A 23,504-nucleotide genomic window follows, 5' to 3' on the forward strand; every position below is an offset into this window, starting at 1 on the left:
TTATACATTTTAGATTCTAAACTCAGACCAATTGAGTTTGTAGAGAAACTTAATTTAATTGCAGTATGTATTGAAAATGAGAGTTCTCCATTCTCCTTAATGATGATTTGTATTACCTCATTTTACCATTGCAAGGAAAACATATTTATGCCTATTTGGAAATCCTTGGCCCTTGGCTTTTTGTGTATTTGCAGTTTACAAATGTTAATCCTGGTGGATCCTAGGGACTGGTAAATGCTCATAGGCTAGGAAGGTGCTTTATAAGAAGTGAAAAAAACAGACATTCCCTTTCATTTATAAAGCAAATAATTTAAAAACTTTAAGCTAGAATCTAAACACCTTGGCATAGTAACTAAGGTTTTGAAAGGCAATTATACATAATACATGAATGTTTTTACACATATTTCGCTTTATATTTTTTCTACTTAATCTATATTAATAATATAAAACAAAAAGAAATCTGCTGGACAAATAAGGCTTAGCCTGAAGAAGCAATGATAAGAAAAAGTCCTGAACATAAGATTTTTTTCAAGACAGCAATTGAAGAATGGGCTTTTATATGAGCTAGGCTCTTGAGGAAACAGCTCAGAACACTGGGGCTCTATAATGTCAAAGAGAAGTTTACTTCAGACTTAAAGTCAGCATTTTCACATATGTTATTCTACTGATAATAGGATTAATGTCTTAATAACTTTGCAAAATGAAACTATTAACAAAATATTTTACAATTACCAGGCTCTTCATCTTCAATGCACAATAGATAACACATAAATGTTTGTATAACATTTATATATGTTCTACATAAGTGTTAAACCCAGTTTCTATGTGGTAAAACTGAGAAGAGTCTTAACTTCAAAGACAACTGGCAAAAGACTATGGCTTTATTTTCCACATTTCTATTTAAGGAAATATTATTACATTAGGCAAAATTATTGATATGCTTTGGTTCTGTGTCCCCACCCAAATCTCATGTCTAATTGTAATTCCCATATGTTGAAGGAAGGGCCGGATGGGAGGTGATAGAATCACAGGGCTGAATTTCCCCCTTGCTGTTCTTGTGATGAAGTTCTCAGGAGATCTGGTTGTTTGAAAGTGTGTAGCACCTCCTCGATCATTCTCTTCCTCCTGCTCTGCCATGGTAAGATGTGCTTGCCTCACCTTCATTTTCTGCCATGATTGTAGGTTTCCTGAGGTTCCTAGTCATACTTCCTGTTAAGCCTGTAGAACTGTGAGTCAGTTAAACTGCTTTTTGTCATAAATTACCCGGTCTCAGGTAGTTCTTTATAGCAGTGTGAGAATGGACTAATACAATTATCTAATAAAGAGTATTGCAGATATATTGCTGTTCTTATATTATCCCTACAATAATTTCTAAGTTGTTTTTAAGAATTAGGGCATGAACTCGTCTTCTCTAATTCTTTTTATTATTCAAGAAAAAAAACTATGTCTTTTAAGGGACCCCAAAATTGTGAGTATTACATAGAGAATTAAGAATTTAACATCCTGCCAGGGGCTGAGTGTGGTGGCTCACGTCTGTAATCCCAGCACTTAGGGAGACTGAGGCAGGCAAATTCCTCATGCTCAGGAGTTTGAGACCAGCCTGGGCAACGTGGTAAAACCCCGTCTCAAAAACAAAAATTAAAAAAAAAAAAATTAACTGGGCATGGTGGCGCATGCCTGATACCTGTAGTGCCAGCTATAGACTGAGGCAGGAGGTTGGTTTGAACCTAGGAGGTGGAGGTCACAGTGAACTGAGATTGTGCCACTGCACTCCAGCCTGGGTGAAAGAGAGAAACCCTGTTTCAAAAAAAAAAAAAAAATCCTGTCAGGGATGGTGGTTTATGCCTGTAATCCCAGCACTTTGGGAGGCCGAGGCAGGAGGATATCTTGAGCTTAGGAGTTCAAGACAAGCCTGAGCAACATAGTGACCTCATCTCTACAAAAAATTAAAAATTAGCTGGTGTGGTGGCATGTGTTTGTAGCCCCAGCTACTCAGGAGGCTGAGGTGGGAGGATCACTGGTGCCCAGGAGTTCAAGGCTGCAGTGAGCCATGATTGTGCCACTGCACTCCAGCCTGGGTGACAGAGCAAGACAAGAAGAGGAAGAGGAAGAGGAAGAAGAGGAAGAGGAAGAAGAAGAAGAGGAGGAGGAGGAGGAAGAAGAAGAAGAATTGTGTAACTTTGGTTTACTGACTGAAAGTTTAACACATGTGTGGCATATAATGGACCGTCCTGGTAAGCCTCAAACAGTATTAAAGAAATGATTCTCAGTAAATGATTTGTGCTTATCTTCTTTGTACTTTGTGATATGCAAGTTAGCTTTAGATTTTAGAAATCATTCTAACACAGAGTGTTTTTACTTTAAAATGAAGCCAAAGTTGGGAATCTGAATCTTAGCTTCAAGAAATACGTTTATCCTGGAGAAGCCTTAAAAAAAATCTTTAGACCAAATACTAATGAGAGGTATCTTCCTCTGTAATGGTCTTTTGGTCTTTCTGCTTCGTATCTAGATGCTGGTGTTAACTGGGAAAACACTTAAATTACATTCCATGGATCTGCAGAAAGTTCACTGTGTCACCTAAGATGGTACTTCTACAAGGCTTTGGAGCTTTGGGTAAGGGAGTGCCTCTAAAATTTGCTGGTTTATTGCAGAAAACTGAGTGTATCTTAGATTAAATGGGAAAGCAGCCTTATGGCCATTTTGTAAAGTTTATCCAACATTCCAGTCTAGGATTTTTCTGAACTACCTTTTTTATAGGTGGTAATCCTGCCTATGTTTCAATTTTTCCAATGTGGAAGTCATTATTGTGTTAAAGAATTTGAGGCCAGGCGTAGTGGCTCACGCCTGTAATCCCAGCACTTTGGGAGGCTGAGGCGGGTGGATCACGAGGTCAGGAGATGGAGACCATCCTGGCTAACATGGTGAAACCCTGTCTCTACTAAAAAAAAAAAATACAAAAAATTAGCTGGGCATGTTGGCGGGCGTCTGTAGTCCCAGCTACTCGGGAGGCTGAGGCAGGAGAATGGCATGAACCCAGGAGGCGGAGGTTGCAGTGAGCTGAGATAGTGCCACTGCACTCCGGCCTAGGTGACAGAGACTCTGTCTCAAAAAAAAAAAAGAATTTGAAGCATCAAAAAATGCTTCCATATATTTTGTTGAGATCTATGATTCTACAACATTTAGCCTTTTGTTCTTTTTCTTCCCTTTGAAGAAACATAGGATATGCAGAACATATCTATTATTTCTTCCCTGCACTACTGCTTTAAATAGATGTATAGATACCATGTCATTCCTTAGTCTACTCAAGGTTAAACATCACCAGTTGACTGAAGCACTCCTCATGTTATGTTTTGTTGTTTTCACTATCTTGATAGTACTTTAGTGCTCTCAATATTTTTACCAATGTCTGTTATACTATATGACTCAAGCTATAAACAATATCCTACATTGGTGTAAGTCTAGAAGTGAACTATTAATAGATGATATGAAACCTTTATTCAATTGATGCAGACAAAAACCACATAATAGTTTTAAGCAGTCTTACCATTGCCTCATATTGAGATTGCTGCATAATAAATTACCCCAAAACTTAGCCTGGTGTCACGGTGCCTGTCTGTAGTCACGGCTATTTGAGAGGCTGAGGTGGGAGGAACACTTGAGCCCAGGAGTTCAAGGCTGTAGTCTGCTACTATCGTGCCTATGAATAACCACTGCACCCCAGCTTGGGCAACATAGTGAGATCTTATGTCTAAAAATAAAGAAAAAATAATTTAGAAAAGTAGTGGCTGAGAACAACAATAAACATTTACTATCTCACACAGTCTGTATAGCTCAGGAATTTGGGAACAGCTTGGCTGGGTGATTCTGGTTCAGTGTCTCTCATGAGATTGTGGTTGACATTTCAGCTGGGGCTACAATCCTCTGAAAGCTGTCTGAGGCTGAAGGTCTGCTTCTAAGATGGCTCACTCACATGGCTGTCAAGTTTTTTCTAGCTCAGTTTCTCACCAATGAACTTCTCCATAGGACTGCATGAGTATCTTCATGACATTATATGATGGCTGTCTTCTCCCAGAGTGATCTGAGAGAGAGAGAGAGAGAAAGAGATCCAAGCCACAATCTCTTTTATGTGCTAGCCTTTGAAATCACACATTGTCATTAACATAATACACTATTGGTGCACAGGTCAGCTCTATTCAGTATGGGAGAGGGCTACACAGTAGCGTGAGTACCAGAAAGCAAGGATTATTTGGAGGTCATCTTGTAGGCTGGCACTAGAGTCTAACCTCTATCTCCCAATGACTAACCTCCATCCCACATGCAAAGAATACTTACATATTCTCAAGACCATCAAAAATCTCGTTCCATTACAGCATCATCTCAAAGGCTACAATCTTGCTGTTCCAAACAGACCCAGATGTGAATAAGGCTTTTTGAGTGTGGTTCCTTGAGTATAGCTCCTTGAGTAAAATTCCTTGATCTGAAGATCTGTGAACTAAAGAGATAAAAAGTATGCTCTTCTTTACCCACATACACACCCAACATGTGCCATAAATAAAATAACCACTATAGACACTACTGTTCAAAGTGTGGAAAACAAAAGGCATATAAGAGTCACTGATCCATAGCAATTTTGAAATCTGGCTAGGCAAATATTGAACTAGTATTCATTCTTACTGCTTCCTGGGGATGATTCTCTATGACTCTTGGTTTAGACCTTTGAAATTTTGGCTCTATCTTCTGAACCAGCTTATTTTTCCATGAAAAAGGTAGCCTAGGTTTGCAGCTGTATATTTTTCCTAGTCTGGTTCCTGCCAGTAGAAATTTGGAGGTACAAAAGCGTCTTTTATTGTGTTCTCTTCAGTCCAACCTGTTGATGTTTCTAACAGGGAAATACTCTTAAAAACTTTGTAAGTCTCCTGTGAATCTTACTGGGGTTAATTTCATTATACAAAAGCCACACCTGCAAATCTGTTTCAAATAAGCTCTGCTCTACTTAGAGCCTGTGCTGAGGTTATTCTTAAGCTTCTTAGAACCTCTAGTGTGACTCAATGGTTCTCTGAGGTACAACCTTAGATCTTTCTAAGGCCTTAGCAAAGGATTTTATAACCACATCCTCAGCTTCATTTTTACACCATAGTTGTCTGACATCTGGCAGTGTCTGAGTTTGATCTTTGTCCAGAAGCCATTTCTTTATTTTAGCATTGTTTCCCATCTTGAGAAGCTAGCAATTTTCAAGGCCAGCAAGTTTCAGCTTCTTTTGGTTTGACAATCTGTCCTTTAGCTTATCTTCTTCTCTCTCACATTTTACTATAAACAACAAGAAGAAACCAAGTGGCACCTTCCAAACTCTGACTGGAAAGTTTTTTACCTAGATCATCCATTTTATTAGATACAATTTCCAGTTCCACAGTATTGCAGGTAACTGTATTGCTTAACTTTCTGCCACTGTATTAAAACTATCCCCTTTTCCTCCGGTTTCTGATAATGATTTCCTCAGCAGAAGCCTCCTCAAAGATGTCAGGCTTATTAATAATCGTCTATTGAAGACATCTTCAGCTGTCACTAACACTCTCTTCAACATCTTTCAGTTTCTGCCATTGCCTAATTCCAGTGCCTCTCCTATATATTTAAAATGTGTTAAAATGGCAGCAACTCACTTCCACATATATTAGTTGTCTATTCATGTGTAGGAAATAACCACAAAACTTGATGACTCAAAACAATAACCATTATCTCATTCCTGAATTTGATAGCTACTTAGCTAAATGGTTCAGGGTGTCTAATAAGGTTGGATTCAAGATATTGGCTGAAATTGCAGCATCTAAAAATTTGACCATGGCTGTAAATTCTGCTTCCAAGATGCTCCCTCACATGGCTGTTAAGTTCATGCTGGCTGTTGACAGGCAGCCTCAGTTGCTTACCACATGGACATCTTCTTAGGGCTGTCTGTGTGTCCTCATGACATGGCAGCTACCTCCTCCAGAGAGAGTGATCAAAAAGAAAGCAAGGCAAAAGTTGCTGTACATTTTACGTGCTATCCTTGAATGCCACACATCGTTATTTCCACAATATTCTATTAGCTACATAGGGAAACTTCATTCATTGGAGAGGGGGTGGGGCATGACATTGCAAGGGAATGTGAATTATAGGAGCCTGGAATCATTGAGGCCATTGTGGAGGCTGGCTACCATATTCACTGAAGTCCCTGATAATTTAATTTTGAGATGCTTCATTCCTTTTGGTATTAATTGATTTTTTGAAACCTAAACTGTACCCCAATCTATCATTAAGTTTTAGTTGTAGTTTCAGTTCTGTATTTCAACCTCTTCAGATTTTTTTGAATTTTACTTCTGTCATATCAATAATACTCTTGAGCTTTGAATTATTAAGCATGCTAAGTTATAAAATTTTTGAAATCCAACTTATTAATAAAAATGTTGCTAAACACTTTTGTCTCCAGGCCTATATACACTTACAAAGTTCATAAAATAAGTACATATATCTTTACCTCCACCATTATAGAAATGACACACACACTAAATTCAGTTTTTTGTTAGATATAAATAGGAGTCTAGTTCCCCCATGCACTATGATAATATAGTATACTAAGCAGTGGGCAACTCCAGGTTCACCAGGAACTCTAATATATTTTTTTAAAGACTAGATTAGTTATACTGACAAAAACCTTAAGAACTGAGTACTAAAGATTATAAGTTCTAAATTTTCTAATTTGGAAAACTGAAACTTATAATCGAATTGCTAGAGTTGTACACAAAATACTAGCCTCTGGCAAAATTATGAGGTAGGATAAAGTCATCAAGAATAGAGATGATATGGTTGTTTTCTCCCCTTGGATTTAGCAAGGTGCCTTATTTCCAGTAGATCTTTAGCAAATATTTCTTAATTGATGAACTTGTTAATAAATTATTGGCAGATTATGCCCTCAAGTCTCTTGGTATCTGTATTAGTCAGTTTTCACGCTGCTGATACAGACATTCCCAACACTGGGTAATTTACAAAAGAAAGAGGTTTAATGGACTTACCATTCCACATTGCTGGGGAGGCCTCACAATCAAGGCAGAAGGCAAGGAGGAACAAGTCATGTCTTACATGTATAGCAGCAGGCAAAGAGAGAAGGAGCTTGTGCAAGGAAACTCCTCTTTTTAAAACTATCAGATCTCATGAGACTTATTCACTATAATGAGAACAGCATGGGAAAGAATTGCCCCCATGATTCAGTTACCTCCTACTGGGTCCCTCCCACAATATGTTGGAATTCAAGATGAGATCTGGGTGGGGACACAGCAAAACCATGTCAGTATCCAATTTCTCCTTCCCCAAAGAACCTTCCCTTGGCACCCTAAAAATGCCCCCAGTGTTCCAAACTGAGAGTATTTTAAAATTTCCAACTATACAATCAAACTTTGACTATTTCTGATAAGGAAAAAGTTGGACATTCTAAGAAAATTTAGGGATCATTTGTTGTCAATGCCTTAATCTATAATAGACTATCTAATGGTGTAGATTTCCTAATAAAGCTGACAAATAAAAGTTTGAGGCAAGCTTCTGGCTGCCTTGCAAACCATAATAATTGTCATTTCTTGATCTCTCAGTAAGGTCAGTCTTAGATGAACATGTTGATTGTTTCATTCTTTACCAAACATCTGGACTTCCTGATGCTGGGATTCTAAAACTTTATTTCTTTTTAGCTGCCTTGCCATGAGTGATTCCCTTTCTTGTTCATCCAACTTAAGAAACTCCTCTGGAAATAAATAGCATTTCTGAGTTTTGTTAATAACCTTCTCATTCAGTCACATAAGTTCAAAAACTTGAAGTTACTTGTTCTTTCTCTAAACCCTGTCATCCATTATTTTGGCGGTCTTCCTCAGCGTTGTCTTCTTTTTTTCTCTACCATAATCCCAGTTTAAACCCTTTAGTTTAGTTTGTTGCAGTTCATCTGGCCATGTATTCTTGCCCCATTAACTCACTAAAGCACAGCATCTTTCCGTTTATTCACTGGTCAGAAACCCCAATGGCAATCCCATATCCTCACTGCCTATACAATAAACTCTAAACTTCTTAGCTTAGTTTTCTATGTCTGCCACATTCTAGCCACAGTTTAGCGTTCCAGACTTATCTTCTACTATTACTTCACACTGGATTATTCTTGGTTCACCAAACTCATCCCACATCTACCATCAAGTCTTGATTTTTTTTTTCTTTTCTTCTTTTTTTGTTTGAGATAGGGTCTCACTCTGTTGCCCAGACTGGAGTGCACTGGTGTGATCTTGGCTCACTGCAATCTCCACCTCCCAGGCTCAAGTGATCCTCTCACCTCAGCCTCCAGAGTAGCTGGGATTACAGGAATGCCAACACACCCAGCTAATTTTTGTATTTTTTGTAGAGATGGAGTTTTGCCATGTTGCCCAGGCTGGTCTCAAACTCCTGGGCTCAAGTGATCTTTCTACCTCAGCCTCCCAAAGTGCTAGGATTATAGGAGTGAACCACTGTGCCAGTCTTTACTATGCTTTTTACTCTGCCTGAAATGATGTTCTGATGCTTTTATTAAAACTCTGCCCGGCTGGGCATGGTGGCTCACGCCTGTAATCCTGTAATCCCAGCACTTTGGGAGGCCAACATGGGCAGATCACGAAGTCAGGAGATCACGACCATCCTTGCTAACACGGTGAAACCCCGTCTCTACTAAAAATACAAAAATTAGCTGGGCGTGGTGGTGGGCGCCTGTAGTCCCAGCTACTCGGGGGGCTGAGACAGGAGAATGGCATGAACCCGGGAGGCGGAGGTGGCAGTGAGCCAAGATGGTGCCACTGTACTCCTGCCAGGGAGACAGAGTGAGACTCTGTCTCAAAAACAAACAAACAAACAAACAAACAAATAAATAAATAAATAAAACCCTGCCCATCTTTCAAAGTCAAAATCAAAAGAAATCTCAAACATGATGCCTTGATCATCCCAGCTAGAAGTATTCTCAATCGTTTCTGAAAGCCCATCATACTTTGTACCACTCCTAAGGTATTCACTGAATTCTAACATAAATTTCAGTTATTTGCCTACATGATTTATCCCTTCTCGTGTATTTTAAGCTTCCTGAGAGCATTGGTTACCATTTTACGCATAGTGGTTAACACATTTGCCTTACTTAAAAGTGGTTCTTCATGAGTTGGAATCATGAAATGAGTTGGCTAAGTATTATACATTGGTTTGGGGGTGCTGGTTAGGAGCAGAGTACAGTGTGGTTAAGAGAAAAACCTTTAGAGGTCAAATGATCCCAGATTTAAATTCAATTTTACTAATTCTTAACTGAATGATCTTGGACAAATTAATTATTAATCTCTTGGTACCTCAAATTCCTCATTGGTAAAATGGGAATAACAATGCCTATTTCATAGATTTGTTGTCAGAATTAAATGAGATATAAATTAGGTACAAAATACTTTTTTTTTTTTTTTAAGACAAGGTTTTGCTCTGTCACCCAGGCTGGAGTGCAATGGCGTGATCACAGTTCACTGCAGCCTTGACATCCCAGGCTCAGGTGATCCTCCCACCTCAGCCTCCAGAGTAAGGCATGCACCACCATGTCTGGCTAATTTTTGTAGAGATTCGGTTTTGCCATGTTGCCCAGGTTGGTCTTGAACTCCTGGGCTCAAGCAATCCTCCTGCCTCAGCAATCCTCTCCAAGTGCTGGGATTACAGGCATGAGCCACTGCACTTTGCCAAAACACTTATCTTAATGAATAATTATGATTTTCTTATCCTCTATTGTGCCTAGCACAGAGTCTTGTAATAGTGCTCAACAACTTTTTATTAAACAATTTAGAAAACAAAAACATATTATTAATTTTGATACATCTTAAATATTACGTGTAGTTAACAAGAAAAATCTTAGATATAACAGAGTGGATAGAAATGGCAGGGTAGATAATGGAAATAAGATGCTGCATTTTTTAAAGTGAGTGAGAAGAAATTTAATTTTTGACACAGACTGTGTCATCGTCTTAACAACAGAATATGCTGGGAATTCCTTAATATTTTCTAATGGGAAAATTGGAGAAAGCCAATTACCTATTGTTAGTTCTAATAGTTCACATCTTAAATTACATATAAAAATGTTTAAATACTGAAGCTTATGGGAGGCCTGGGCAGGCTTCAGATTCTCAGCCAGTGGGGAATTTTGGTGCCAGACCACCCACTGCAAAAGTGAAAAGCTGGTACCTTTGCCAGTGTGGATATCTCTTCAGAGGAGTGCTCTAAGCTGTTGTAACCATTTCCCCCAGGAAGACTGAGGGGAAAAGAATACATGAGAAATTACTGGACAAACACTGTCCAAGCTTCAAAGTAATAACCAAAACTGGAATTAATGCCCTTAACATCACCACTCTCCCTAACCTAAATCTGTTTACATAGATTTGGGATGACTTATTTTGAGTCTGCTTCTTTTGGGGACACAAACTTATACGAATAAAGCTAGAATTTCAAGGCAAGTCACGCTATTTAGTTATAGTTTGATTCAAATTTTTTGTTTATTTTTAATCATCTTTCTCAAAAATGTCTTTAGAAACAAGTCATTCAAGTAGTAATGCTAAAATGGCATTTACATTTGAAATTCTATTTCATTTTTGGGGGATAAACTTATAAAAGCAAAAGAGACATCCAAATAGTGGTAAGTTAAACCTGGAAAAGGTGTGGAAAGGTGCACCTAATCTTTACTCATAACGTTTACATTTTGTAAAGACTAATATTTAAAGTATTTTATTTTAAAGATATCATCTCATCTATAATTAGGAACAGTGTGAAAATCTAGTGTCTTGGACTAGTGCAGAGCAGCTGTTTATGAAAGTGCCTGAAACATAATAGACCTTCAATAAATATTATTGTGTTGGCAAAAAAGCTTAACAGGTGTGGGTGTGTGTACACAACCCTCCTTCCTCACCCCCTCAATAATTCCCAGGCAGTGTTAGTAGAGGACCACTAGAAGATGAAATTTTTCTGCTTACACATGAGCATCTGAGGATCCCAAAAGACTATCTCAAATCCTGGCTTCAGGGGCACTTTTTCTTACTCTCTAGGGGAGAGACTATTTATGGAGGAGGGAGGGAACACTAGTCTATTGAATCAGGAAACCTTTTCCAAGTGACAGAAACCCAATTTGAACCACCTTAGGCAAAACAGGAAATATGCTGACCAGAGTAGCAAAATCTCAGGAAGGACATTTAACTGGACCTCCAGAATCATAGTAACGGACAGGAGAGAGAGCAGGACTCTCTCTCCCTCCAACTCTCATCCGCGCTTCTCTCTGAGTCTGTCTTAACAGAGACTAAAATCTTCTGCCCTGGAGAACCTGGACTTCTGACAACTCATCTCTTCATCTTGAAAAGCACTGCTTCTCTTTTCGAAATTATCATTTGAAGATTTCTGTGGAAGGACACAAAAGGCAGCCAAGCTCACGTGCCTACTCTTGTGAATACAGAGATCAGTTCTAGAATTGGCAGCATCCGTTAGAACAATGTAGCACAAGTAAAGAGAAGAACAGGATCCCCCGAAAAAGGACAGTTCTGTTTCCAGAAAGGGGGACGTGTTAGGGAGACAAAATAAGTATTTCTAAGATTATATTTTTAAAAACCAGAATTATATTTACTAAATGTGAAACAAAGGTATCGTTTTCAATTGCTTTCTATTTTACATAAAATGTTTTTCTTTGCCTTCTAGTGCTTATCTCATCTTTCTTCTGGCACAAATGCTTTTCTTACACAGCATCACTAAGTCCTACCCCTTCCCTCCTCCAAATCTGCACTTAATATTTACCTCCTTGGACTTCAGGTAAAATTTGGTGAATTGATTACGTTTGTTTCTCTCTGTTTTGCCCAGAGTGCTATTAAAGTGGCAGCGGAAAAGAAAAAATAAATAAAACCCAAAGTGCAGAGGAGGAGAAAGACCATAACAGATGAAAAGTGATGAAAAATTTGGGAATATAGAATGCAGGTGGTGAAGCAACAGATTACCCCAAAACATAGCATCTTAAAATGATAAATATTTGTTATCTCATCCCAGTTTTAAGGTTGAAGAATCTCACAGCAGTTTAGCTGGGTATTTCTAGCTCAGAGACTCTCAGGAGGTTGCATGTACATTGTTTTCTGGGGCTGCCATTGTTTGAAGAGCTGGAGAATCTGCTTCCAAGCTCACTCACATGGCTGTTGGCAGGAGGTTTGAATTTCTCACCATAAAGCTGCTCATGAAATACTAATTACGATGGAAAAAGCATAATGTTAATAGAGAAGCCATCAAATAACTTTTAAATATTAAAGTAATGAAGCAGACACCACCTTAAGTAATGAATTAACATAATCAAGTATTGAAAAATCACTATGTGTGCCTCCTGATATGATGGCAGCAGTATGATATCCTGAATATCGTAAAAATATATAATCTGAGTCTAATCATGCAAAAATAGCTCAAAGGGCAAGCTGTGAGATGCTATGAAATTACTGATCTCTAATCTTCAAACGTGTTAAGTTCATAAAAGTGTGTTAGGTGCTTTGATATGGTTATGGAAACACACAGGAGGGGCATGTTGACCTAACCTAACACCAGAGTGTCAGGGAACATCTAAGCTGAGATCTGGAGTTAGCCTTAAAAAGGGTCAATAGGGGTGGAGAGAAGCAAAAAAGGAGTGAACAGGTCATAATGTACAAGGCCAAGGAAAAAAATCACTTGATCTTATGCCAACTGATATATGTGTATGTGTGTATATATGTGTATATATACATAACCATACATATGTATATGTGTATATTTTTGTAATTATATGTATATATATAAAGAAGGTATGTGTATATGTGTGTGTGTGTGTGTGTGTGTGTATCCTTTTCTTAATATCAGCAAGGTGGCTGCTTTTCCTATCATGTCTAAAATGTCACGTCAAACTGCCTTGACAAGTTGTCCATTGCTTTAGTGTAGGAAATGTGCACTGAAACACATGTGAAAGAGTAAAACATCTTTACCTTTGATTGGCTGGGTTACTATAATCTCTACCCTTTTCTTTCACTACTCATCTCATAAGATAACTAGGAAATACTATTTTCATAGCACTTTTAATTTATGAGTCATATTTTCTAATCACGTCAGCAGAAAGTGATACAGAAGACTAGCAATTCTTTGGTCCTGTCGCATTGTGCATAACTTGAGTCCTATTCTAGTTCTGCCTCTGACATTCATTACCCAGGCAGCCTGAGGCAAGTTACTTCTGAGAATCAGTTTTCTTATCTGTCAAATAAGGAAATAATATTATCTACTTTATAGTATTCTTGTGAGAACTGATTGAGATAATATTAATATATAAAAGGCACTGGCGCAATTCATGGCTCATAGAAAGTACTCACCAAACTATCTTCTGCATCACTGTATATTGTTATACTTAGAAATGGTTATGAATAAAATAAAGGTAAAACATGTTAAGAGTACTGTGAAAATAATATTGACCCATTGCTTTATGAGAGTGTAGACAATTTTTTAAATTATAGTGACTGAGACAACCAAAGAAAATGTATCAAATCTGTTACCTTTTTGTGAGTTTCCAGTCATCTTCCCCCTAGGTTTCTGGAATCTCCAGCCATCTACCTCTCCCTGCAATGCCGACCCGAACTAGTGGTTTTCCACTAGAGACTGGGGTCTTTGAAAGTTCTGCAGCCATTGCAAAACCCACTGCATTAAAATTCATTAAAATTTCTCTACCATTCCAGTCCCTATCATTTTATTTGTTTGTTTATATATGTATTATTTACTTATTTAGCACAATGAGGTGAAACTTTTTTTTTTTTTTGTATATGTTAAGAGTTACCAAAATGTTCCATGGATGTTTCATCAAAGGTAACACCATTCTTCCCACTGTTTGCAGTGAAGTGTGTCTAGTTTGTTGTTTAGGTAACAGCTGGAAAGTAGAAGTGGATATGGTTAGTGTTCTAAGGAATATTCTACCACCCATAAGTTCATCAAAAATGTGTGAGGCCTACTGGACAAAAACGAGTAGAAATAAAAATAACTATAACTTGTTTGGTCTGTGACCCTAATCAAAGTCTGATTGGGTTAAGTCGTTCTTTTTCTTTCTTTCTTTCTTTTTTAGACAGAGTCTTTCTCTGTTGCCCAGGCTGGAGTGCAATGGTGAGATCTCAGCTCACTGCAACCTCCATCTCCCGGGTTCAAGCAATTCTCCTGCCTCAGCCTCTCAAGTAGCTGGGATTATAGGTGTCCCCCCACCACTCCCGGCTAATTTTCTGTATTTTTAATAGAGATGGGGTTTTGCCATGTTGGCCAGGCTGGTCTTGAACCCCTGACCTCAGGTGATCCACCCGCCTCAGCCTGCCAAAGTGCTGAGATTACAGGCATGAGTCACCATGCCCGGCCTGGGTTAAATCTTTTTTGTTGTTTTTGGATAAATATTTTTAATTTCTTAGGTTTTTATGTCTCTACGAATAAAAAAAAAACTTTGTCCATAATATATTTTGATACACTATATTTTACTACAAATTGTGAGCAGTGAAATTTTAAAAAGCATAAAGTAAAGGAGAATTGGACATCATAATCCCTTAACTAGTAAAATGACTCTAGAAAATTACGAGCTGGAAACTTCTGTTACCTATGTGTCTCCTACCTTTTATACTTCCCTTACCACACATATTCCCGAAACTAGATTTTTCAAACTTTCTTTATTTTGATAATATATTAGGAAATACTAAAATTTGTTCAGTATCTTATGAACCCTGATCATGATTCACCATCCTGAAACTGCTCTGATGTAGGGAAGATGCTAGCAGTGTTGAAAAACATTATGATGGAATTTCTGCTATAGAATTCTTTTACACATCTAGTTTGTTGGGAAAAGGATTAGAAATTAATTAGAATTAAGCTGAGATTTAATTTATGCCAATTCAACAGATTTTAATGTCTTTGAACTTTTGTTTTTGTGAACAAAGATTTTAATTGTAACATTTGATCAATAGGCATTTATTGAACATCTACTCTGTTACAAGGTATTGTGCCAGGCCACCACAAGAAGCCAAAAAAAAAAAAAAAAAAAAAAAAGACCCGCAAAATCTTAACTCATAATAAAACACCCCATATGGTAATTGCCAAAGGAGTAATATGGATGAAAGTTAGTTTGGGAGTATGGGAACAATAATTGCCCAGAAATAAAATGAAAAAGTAAAAAGGAAGAGAGTCATGAAATTTAGAATTAACCTCTAAGTGAGATTATGGAAGAAGTTAGAAAGGAAAAGAAGGAGCCAAAGGAGGGTGAAATGTGGCAGCCCTTCTGTGAAGTTAAAGATATGTTTCAACCAAGTTCTAATCTAATGAGTAGCAGGATGACAATGAAGGTGTTTCTCAATTGTACAAGGAAGATACATCACAATAAAATACTGCCGAGCCAATAGAAAGAGTATATAGCACAAGAAAAACAGATGCATTTGTGTGAAAAGATGTGTAAAGTTTATGTACTAAACTTAGTACATAAACTTTATGTACTAAAAAACAGATGCATTTGTGTGAAAAGATGTGTAAAGTTTAGTACATCAACTTTACACACTTTTCAGTGTTTTCTTGGAACACGTGAATTTGACAATGCGTGTGAGTCCACAGATGGTAGTTTCAGGGAAGGAGGAGCTTTCAAGGTGAGAATGGCAAACTGGAGATTTCTCACTTTGGTGGTCATAATGCCAACGGTCATGTTGCCTGGGTGAAAGAAGCCTGCTCACTCACTCTCCCAGCCTCTCCAGCATGCAGTGGGGCTTTATTAAAGAGTATGCACAGTCCTTTTTGTGCTCTGAAAAGACAAGCTATACAATATTGCATGCTTTACTTATTCTACCTGAAACTTTTATTGTTCATAGAAGCACTCCGTATTCATAAGTACAAATGGTTTACAGGTAGACTCTTGACTGAATAAAATAATGTATCATATCTGGAAAAGTGAACACTACAAACCATCTGAAGCCTTAATTCAAAAGAGAAGATAAGCGGGGCATAATCCAGGAGCAGCCAAAATTCTGGGGACAGTCGCCTGTTGTAGAAGAAGGGCAATAATAAAGGAGGAAATGAAGAAGGTAGAAAATAAAGGGAAAGTAAAGAAAAGGAATGGAGAGAGAGACTTAAATTTCTCTCATCCATGAAACTGTGTTGATAGCTATTCCTAATCCCCCATTCTCTGACAAGGCATTTTGTGTAAATGCAGGGTCCAGCAGAGACTTTGTGTTGCCAGGCTGCTCCAGCCACTGTGGTCTCATCCTCTCTCCACCTCCATGGTGGCACCCCACCCAGATTCCTTTCTTGTCAAACTTGTTTCCAGTCACCCAAGCCCTCTAGTCTGTGACCTCTTGGTCAAACTGTCTGTTACCCAGGACACAAATAGATCGAGGGTGTCAGATAACATGGTAATTTGGTGGAGGAGAAGAGGGTTTGAGTGAACACTGCAATACCCTTTAGAATACTCCTTTCCCCAACTACTCAAACCCCTAAAAGTAAATTGCCCTTTCTCCATCTACGTTTTTCTGTTTCCAAGTCACTGAAAAGCAGCTGAGTATGTGATTCATAGTTCTTTGTATTTATTTGCTTCGATGCATTCATTGTCTCTCTAGAGCTAACTTAGTGGAACATTTGAGTCAATTCTATTTTTCTTGGGAGAGTGGAATAACATCAAGTTGGGTGCTGATGAAGTTGAGCTGTATTGCTCTATAGGAATGACATAGAGTATTGTGTGCACTGAGGTTAGAGCAGTGACACTACATGAAGTGATGAACACTCTGTAACCACATCTTAAACAGAAAGCCATTTTCACTGAGAACGAACTGATGGGTGATGTCCAATTAGTACACATACACAGCACTTGTCACATTGTTGATGCCTGCTGAGACTCTGGAAAGCCTTGTTTACTGCATGTCTCTGCTGCCACCCTCCAACCCCTGCCAGAAATTCTCAGGATCACTACACAGGCTGTGAACACACTGAAGCAGGAGGAGTGGCCTTTGAAGAAGCTAGGATGTGACCTTGAGAGTAGTGCAACGATGCAGAGTTCTCAGCAGACATGCACACCACCACAGCCACTTTCTCACACCCCTAAGTACAGAGATTTGAGTGAATGCTCTCAGCAAAACTTCTGAGAGCAAAACTTCTGAGAGTAAATATATATATATTTACGAAGAGGTTATAATGAGTCAGGCATGCATTTCAATAAAACTATTTTGTATAAGAAAAAAACGGTCTTCTTAAGAGGTACAGGAATTGCTCTGTAGGTTGATGGGCAATTCCTGAAAGACCTAATAACATCACATCTCCCTTTTGCTTGCACCCACCTTATCTCAGATTTTTCTTCAATTTGCGGGGGGGGTGGGCGGTGGTTGTGGAGGGAACAGAGGTTAGGCAGAGGGAGAGAGACAGATACAGAAAAAGAATCATCTTCCTATTCAGGAATTTGCTGAGTGCCTGAGTCAGTAACGTTTCCAGGTGAGGGCACAGGAACTTAGGATGTGCACTGTCTTGAATTCTTCCTTCAGCTCTGTTATCTTTTGGTAAATTCTGTATATTTTGACTGGGCACGTGAGCCTAGCACATAAGTCAGTGCACACGTATCATTTTACTTTCCATTACTTATGTTTAAAGAAAAAACAAATAGGTCAGAGTCGGAAGGAGGCAGGATCCAGACCAGTTGTGGGTGGGATCGGATGGGAGCCTAGGATTTCAGCGCAACCTCAAGCCAGGACTTCTGCGAGGTCTCAGGTCCGAGGTCTCTTGCTGCCACTCCCCACCCACTGAGCCCTGCCTCCCGGGATCCCACCCCAGGCGCCAGAGATGGCAGCAGCACGACAGTTCTTGGCCCTGTGGACAGCCGCTCCTCCTAGACTCCAGCTTTCCCCCACTAACCTTTATAAGAGATGAAAAGCTGTTCACACTTTCTCAAGTGTGAAAGAAAAGGAAATGCTCTTGTGTTCGAAGCCCTGAACCTCAAACTCCTCAAGGAGAACGGTTGACTCAGCCACCCCCCTCCTCCAGCCCCTCATTTGTCCTCTGCTTCCTGCGGCGGAATGGTCCTTGATAAGTGGCCTCCAGAAGAGTCGGTACTTTGGGCCAGGGACACGGCTGGGGCTGCTCTAGGTGCAGAGCTCTCTATAGGTCCTCTCTCCCAGGACCGGATAGATGATTCATTTTTATACGTAACGTTTTACCCCAGTCTATAGCCGCAGCTGGTTAATGTTCAACCCCCGGGCTTCGAGAGGCAGCTCCAAGGAGGCAGGCAGGCATGACCCGTTTAAGGTATATGGCTGCTCAAGGCCCGAGAAAGGGTGAGAAGGGATGTGGCAGGGGGCTCCTCCCACCCTGGACTCCCTGGGTGGACTAGAAGAGAGCAAAGAAGCTGTCACATCTGTGGGCCAGCCTGGCGCGCGATCTTTGGAGGCGCAGCGGCAAGGCAGGGCCAGGGCTGAGTCCAGACCGCCCACGAGGCGGCCCGCCAGACCGGGAGCTGCGGCGCGTGCGGGGTCGTCCCGAGCGCAGGCGCCAGGGTCCCCGCTTAGCCCCAGCTGGACCCCGCGGGCGGTCGGTGCAGTTCGAGCGTGTGGGCTGCTATGCCCTGCCTGAGGCTTCGGGCTGGGGATGCGGGCGGGAAGTGGGGGTGCGGCGGCAGCTGCAGATTAGATTCTGGTTTTGTTGGCCGGAGGGACGCGCAAACTTCGAGTGCCGGGCCAAGACGGCGACCCCGGAGGTGCGTAGGTGGCCCTCCGGGTTCCCGCTTCTCCTAGTGCCTCTGAAAATACCGTCAGGGTAAAGGGAGACAGGCAGTAACTCTTACCACCACCGCCCTTCCCCCATGTCATTGGCCAAAAAATGAACATTAAGATAAAGCAGCTGTTTTAGTAAATGGAAAGCGGTAGGACGAGGTTGTAACTGAAACCCTGTTTAGACGGCCAGTGAGGTCCTAGGAAAAGCCGCCCCTGGGGGCACGTTCAGGTGGAGCGGCTGTACCTCGGGTCGTTCTAAGGGATGGACTGCGTGGTCCCCACGGAATTCATGGGTCCAAAAGGTCCTGGTCACCTGTCCAAATATCCGTACCCTGGCGCATGGCGGATGACAAGATGGCCCGGCCACCCAGAGGAAGGAGGATCCGGGATGGGGAGCTTCGCGCCGGGAAGCTGTAGCTCAGAGCTGCAGCCTAGCATTCGCAAGAGATTCTTCTTCTTCTTTTTTTTCTCTCGTGTTCAAAGAAACAGATAAACAAGACACCGCCTCATCAGATAAGAACGTCTCCCTCGATGTCACGGATTTCAAGAGGTAGCTGGAGAAGCTGAAGTCAGGAGTGTCTTGTGAATGAGCATCGCCCGAGGCCCAGCACCCACAGAAGAAGGGTTCTATTTTACTCTACTTTGCTTGATATTATTTTATTTTCTAACAAAGTGATTCGTAGTCTGCAACCTCAGGCTCTGAGAGGGAAAGCCCATTTCTTAGCGCTGGGGATGGCTTGCAGGGCCTCCACCTCTGTCCTCTCTCTCCCCTCAATCCCCCACCCCCATCCATCCCCTGAGCCCGCACACAGCGGGGTGAAGCTGTCAGGGAGACTAGTGGGCAACCAAATGCGGGCACCCTCTGAAGCAACGCCGAGAAGGCCCTGCAGTCGATCCATACTGCAGGAGGACATAGAAAGATGCCGTGAAGTTCTATTGGGTGCAGCAAGCCGCTCCCCACACACACTCCCTGTGATACGTGCCCAGAGAAGCAGAAGCAGTTTCGAGGGCTGTTGACACACGCAGAGCGGGGAAACTCGCCCAAGAATTGGGCTGCCACTGGTCTGAGTCCCAGGTCACATTCAATAAGCTGCCCACCGCTTTCCGGGGGACAGCAGGGATGGTTCTAGATCTCATCTTTCCAGAGCGACGAGGATAAAAGTTCCTGCCCAGGACTGTGTGCGAGGTTGTCCCGCACTGCTGCAAACTGTCAGCGAAAGCAGAGAGGCTTTGCTGTTTCTGGAGAGAGGAAGCATTGGCAGAGGGAGTCTGGCTGTGAGGAATCCACCCCCAGGCCTTAGCGTGGGTACATCAGGTCCCAGCATCAGCGGGCCATTTCCTCAGTTGCATGAATGGAGGAAAAACAAAACAAAACAAAACAAAACAAGACAAAACCTTGGCTGTGGACAAAGAAAATAGGAGAGGGAGAGGATGGAGGAGAAAAAGAGCACGAGGGAGGGCAAACACCTTAAACATTTTTTGCCTGAAGACTAGAAGAACTAGGTCTGGAAAGATTCATCAAAGTCCCAGGGTGCAGACACCCACCCTGCCCAGGGAGAGGCCAGTGTGTCTGCACTTCTGTTAGTCCTTCTGAAGGAAGGAAATTTTAAAAGCACCCCCCGCTACCACCCAAAAGTAAACACTTTTACCATGTAGTCATTACGTGTTTTTAAAATTTTTTAATTGTAAGGAATCTGGATGGCTTTTATAGCCATTCTTCTGCAGAGTAACTTAAGCTTCAAATAGCTCCTGTTTTCCACAGCTACTACTGAACTGTTAGCAATGTATTGTTACAAAAGGAGTAGAAATGATTTTTAAAGGTAATTAAGTAGATTTGAATATATCTTCAATGGGGTATTTCATTTCTTGCAGGATTTCTCTAATCTTCAAACAAAATCTAAAATCAACATTTACTTTTTAAAAATGCATAAAATACTCAGCACAGAAGTGAATGAAGTTATGCATCCCAAACACAGTAAATTCTGTTTTCTATCTTTTCGGATAGACAGTCAACAATGGGAAGTCCTCCCTTTGGGGAGGGGGCAGGGAAGGGTGGGAGGGGCCAAGGGTGATAAATTTTTAAGATTAGAGTAAAATTTCCCTGGGCTCATCTGCTAGAACCTGAAAAGATAAATCAGTTACATGTTTACAATGGTGTTTCTACTTAACCCTCTTTAAAAAAACTCAAATTACCATCCCCTCAAGTTCTGTTAATGCAATTGTTTGGGAAGCTGGGGAAGAAAATCTATTTTTAAAAAATATTCCTTCTGAAAATCTGCTAACAGAAATTCCTCTCGTTTACTTCCAGACTTCTCCTTCAGTCAGCCATGTTTCTTGCTTCCCGGTGCGCTTAGATTAACTGCAGTTCGTCAGGGGGTTTATAAATCAATCAATAGGGAGTCTATATTCATAAAGGCCTCTGATCTAATTACACCCCCTCCTTTTTTCCCCCTCTCTAAAAAAGTTAAATCACGGAGCCAAGGACTCCCAGGGTAGCTCCGTCGATTATGGGCGGCCGGAGGCTGGGGAGTCCCAGCGACGACGGCGGGGGCGCCCGTGGATTAGGATGTGGATTGCAGGACAGACCTTTGTTTGGTCACATTCGCGACAGGGATTGGGGGAAGGGTCGTCCTCCTTCGGAATCACGCTGGATTTTTATAGACTCGCCTTTAAAGGGCTCACTCTTCACAGGGTTAATTTATAAGGCTTTCGAGGAATATTAGGACTTTGAAGATATTGTTCATATTTTCCCATTAATTTTTTTGTTACACTCCTAACCCCCACCCCTACACCCCCCCGCCCCCCGCTTCAGCGCCTAATAGAAAGGGGGTGGGGGTGAGAGAAAAAGCAGGGCAAGGAGGCGCAGAGGATTTTGCCTTCTAATCAAACTGCTTATTCGGCCCAGGCTCTCCAACATATTTTTAAAAATTAAATTTCTAACCAAGTCGTAAACACTAAAACTCAGATTTAGGAATTGGGAGGAAGTTGAGACAATCATGGCCTGTATACACCTTTTCCCAGGTCTCCGCCAATCTGAAATCGGTATTAGCGGAATGAAGAATTTGGGGCCTTGGAAATTTTTTAAGAGGCTTACTTTTTTTCTTTTCTTTTCTTTTTTTAAAAAATAAAACAAAACCCGAGGATAGGCCAAAGACACCGAGAGAAAAAAAGGTGCCTGAGAGTAACAGGTGAGGGATGGAAGGGGGTGGCGGGAAGAAAGCCCCCAGACGGCGGATCGCCTGCGCGGGGTTCCTGCCCCAGGCCTGGCGAACTTTTGAGCGCTCAAGGAGCGGGGCAGCCGTGGGCTGAGGCCAGTGAGGCCTGGGAGCCTCCGGGCCCAACCTCGAGCTCGCCATTTTTGAACTCAAGCGGGGGAGGTTGGTGCTCACGCTATAGATTATGTTAAAGGTTTCTTTAAGCACTTTAATACACAACTAGCTCAGAAATCATTAAGAGACCTAGAGAAGAAGAAAAAATACCCTCACACTCACCGGTAATAAGTGTTGACATGCAGCAAAAATCGATTGAGTGGAACCGAGGTGGTGGATGCAGCGACGGCTGGAGGGGGACCCGCTCAGGGGCGGGAGGGGCGAGGGGACTGACTGCACCGGCTCTGGGAGCTAGGTTTCTCTCGCAGGATGGGAAAAGAAGATGCGGAAAGGGGCAGGCGGTCTGCAGGCTAGCGGGGATGAGAGTTGGGGGGAGAACAGAGGAGAGAGTAAAATTATTCCTTTTGGAAGTCCAAGGGAAAGGAGCTGAGGTGAGAGAAATGGCCTCTCTTAGGTCCCAAGTCTCCGCCCCCAGCCTGCACCACTCAAGTCGGGGAAGTGACAACTCTTCCTAAACCTCGACTTCCATTTTTTGTTTCCTGCAGATTGATTGATTTCCTCGCGTTGTTCTAGTTCCACAACCAAACTAGGCCGAGGTACACCTCCTCTACCCAGAGCTCCCAAATCACTCACCAACCTGCAGGAGAATCAAATCCTCCCGGCAGGTCTCGTTAGCGCTTCCAGCCCCCATCCCCAAATCCCCTCTTCTAGCTCCTTCCTTCCCCTCCCCGCTTTGCCCCTCCCCGCCCCCCTACCAGGCTGAGAGGCGGAGGTGCCAGGACCGCAGGGCCCTGCGGCTCCAGAAGCCAAAGTCCGCCCGTGGGGACCGTTTTGCTCTTCACTGCTCTCAAGCGAACAACATGGACGGAGGTGACCCTCGGCCAAAGGGCTTTTATCTGCCCCCCACTGCTGCGTGATCCCTCCGCAATTCGGAGGCAGAGCTTTAAAAAGAAAGAAAGTTAATGTGCGTTGAGCACTGATCTTAAATCGGGGACATCATCTGCGATCTCTTTAAGTGGCAGCAGCAGTTTCTTGCAGAACAAAGACTCAGTGTCTGAGCTCCAAAAGCTTCTAGGTAAAGTTTCATTCAGATGAAAGCAACTAAAGCGCGAAAACAATGATATTCTCGGCTCCAGAAAATCGGAGGTTACTTTTTGCTCTAAGTTCCCCAGCGTGGTGTTTGTTCTCGCCCACTCTGGTTGTGCGCGGGGTTGACAAGCATAACAAAAGATCTCAGCACATCCCTCCCCCTACCTCCACAACGACCCTCGTAGCACCATGAGGATGAATTCTCTGGGACTAAGTGGTATGTGCTTCTATTTGTTATGAAATCAAATTTCACATTTTTTTTTAAGCTGAAAATCGCTGATAAAGGAGGATCGGGTGCTTAAAG

At 41.6% G+C, this 23,504-nt stretch overlaps 1 long non-coding RNA gene across 13 annotated transcripts; it reads right to left on the minus strand.

Moving 5' to 3' along the window:
* Nucleotides 1-288: 288 nt before the first annotated feature.
* Nucleotides 289-22,977, minus strand: LOC107129809 (uncharacterized). 13 transcript variants are annotated; one of them, XR_012435343.1, is made up of 4 exons: nt 22,274-22,536; nt 4,333-4,492; nt 3,545-4,078; nt 289-601 (listed from the first exon to the last, which is right to left on the minus strand). It is a non-coding gene; the product is annotated as an uncharacterized lncRNA (long non-coding RNA). The 13 variants fall into 13 exon arrangements; XR_006698270.2 differs by lacking the exon at nt 289-601 and adding an exon at nt 22,867-22,977 and having other exon boundaries at nt 605-4,078; nt 22,274-22,461; XR_006698269.3 differs by lacking the exon at nt 289-601 and adding an exon at nt 22,745-22,849 and having other exon boundaries at nt 605-4,078; nt 22,274-22,461.
* Nucleotides 22,978-23,504: the final 527 nt, after the last annotated feature.

This window comes from Macaca fascicularis, chromosome 5 (genome assembly GCF_037993035.2).
Source record: "Macaca fascicularis isolate 582-1 chromosome 5, T2T-MFA8v1.1".
Taxonomy (NCBI): Eukaryota; Metazoa; Chordata; class Mammalia; order Primates; family Cercopithecidae; genus Macaca; species Macaca fascicularis.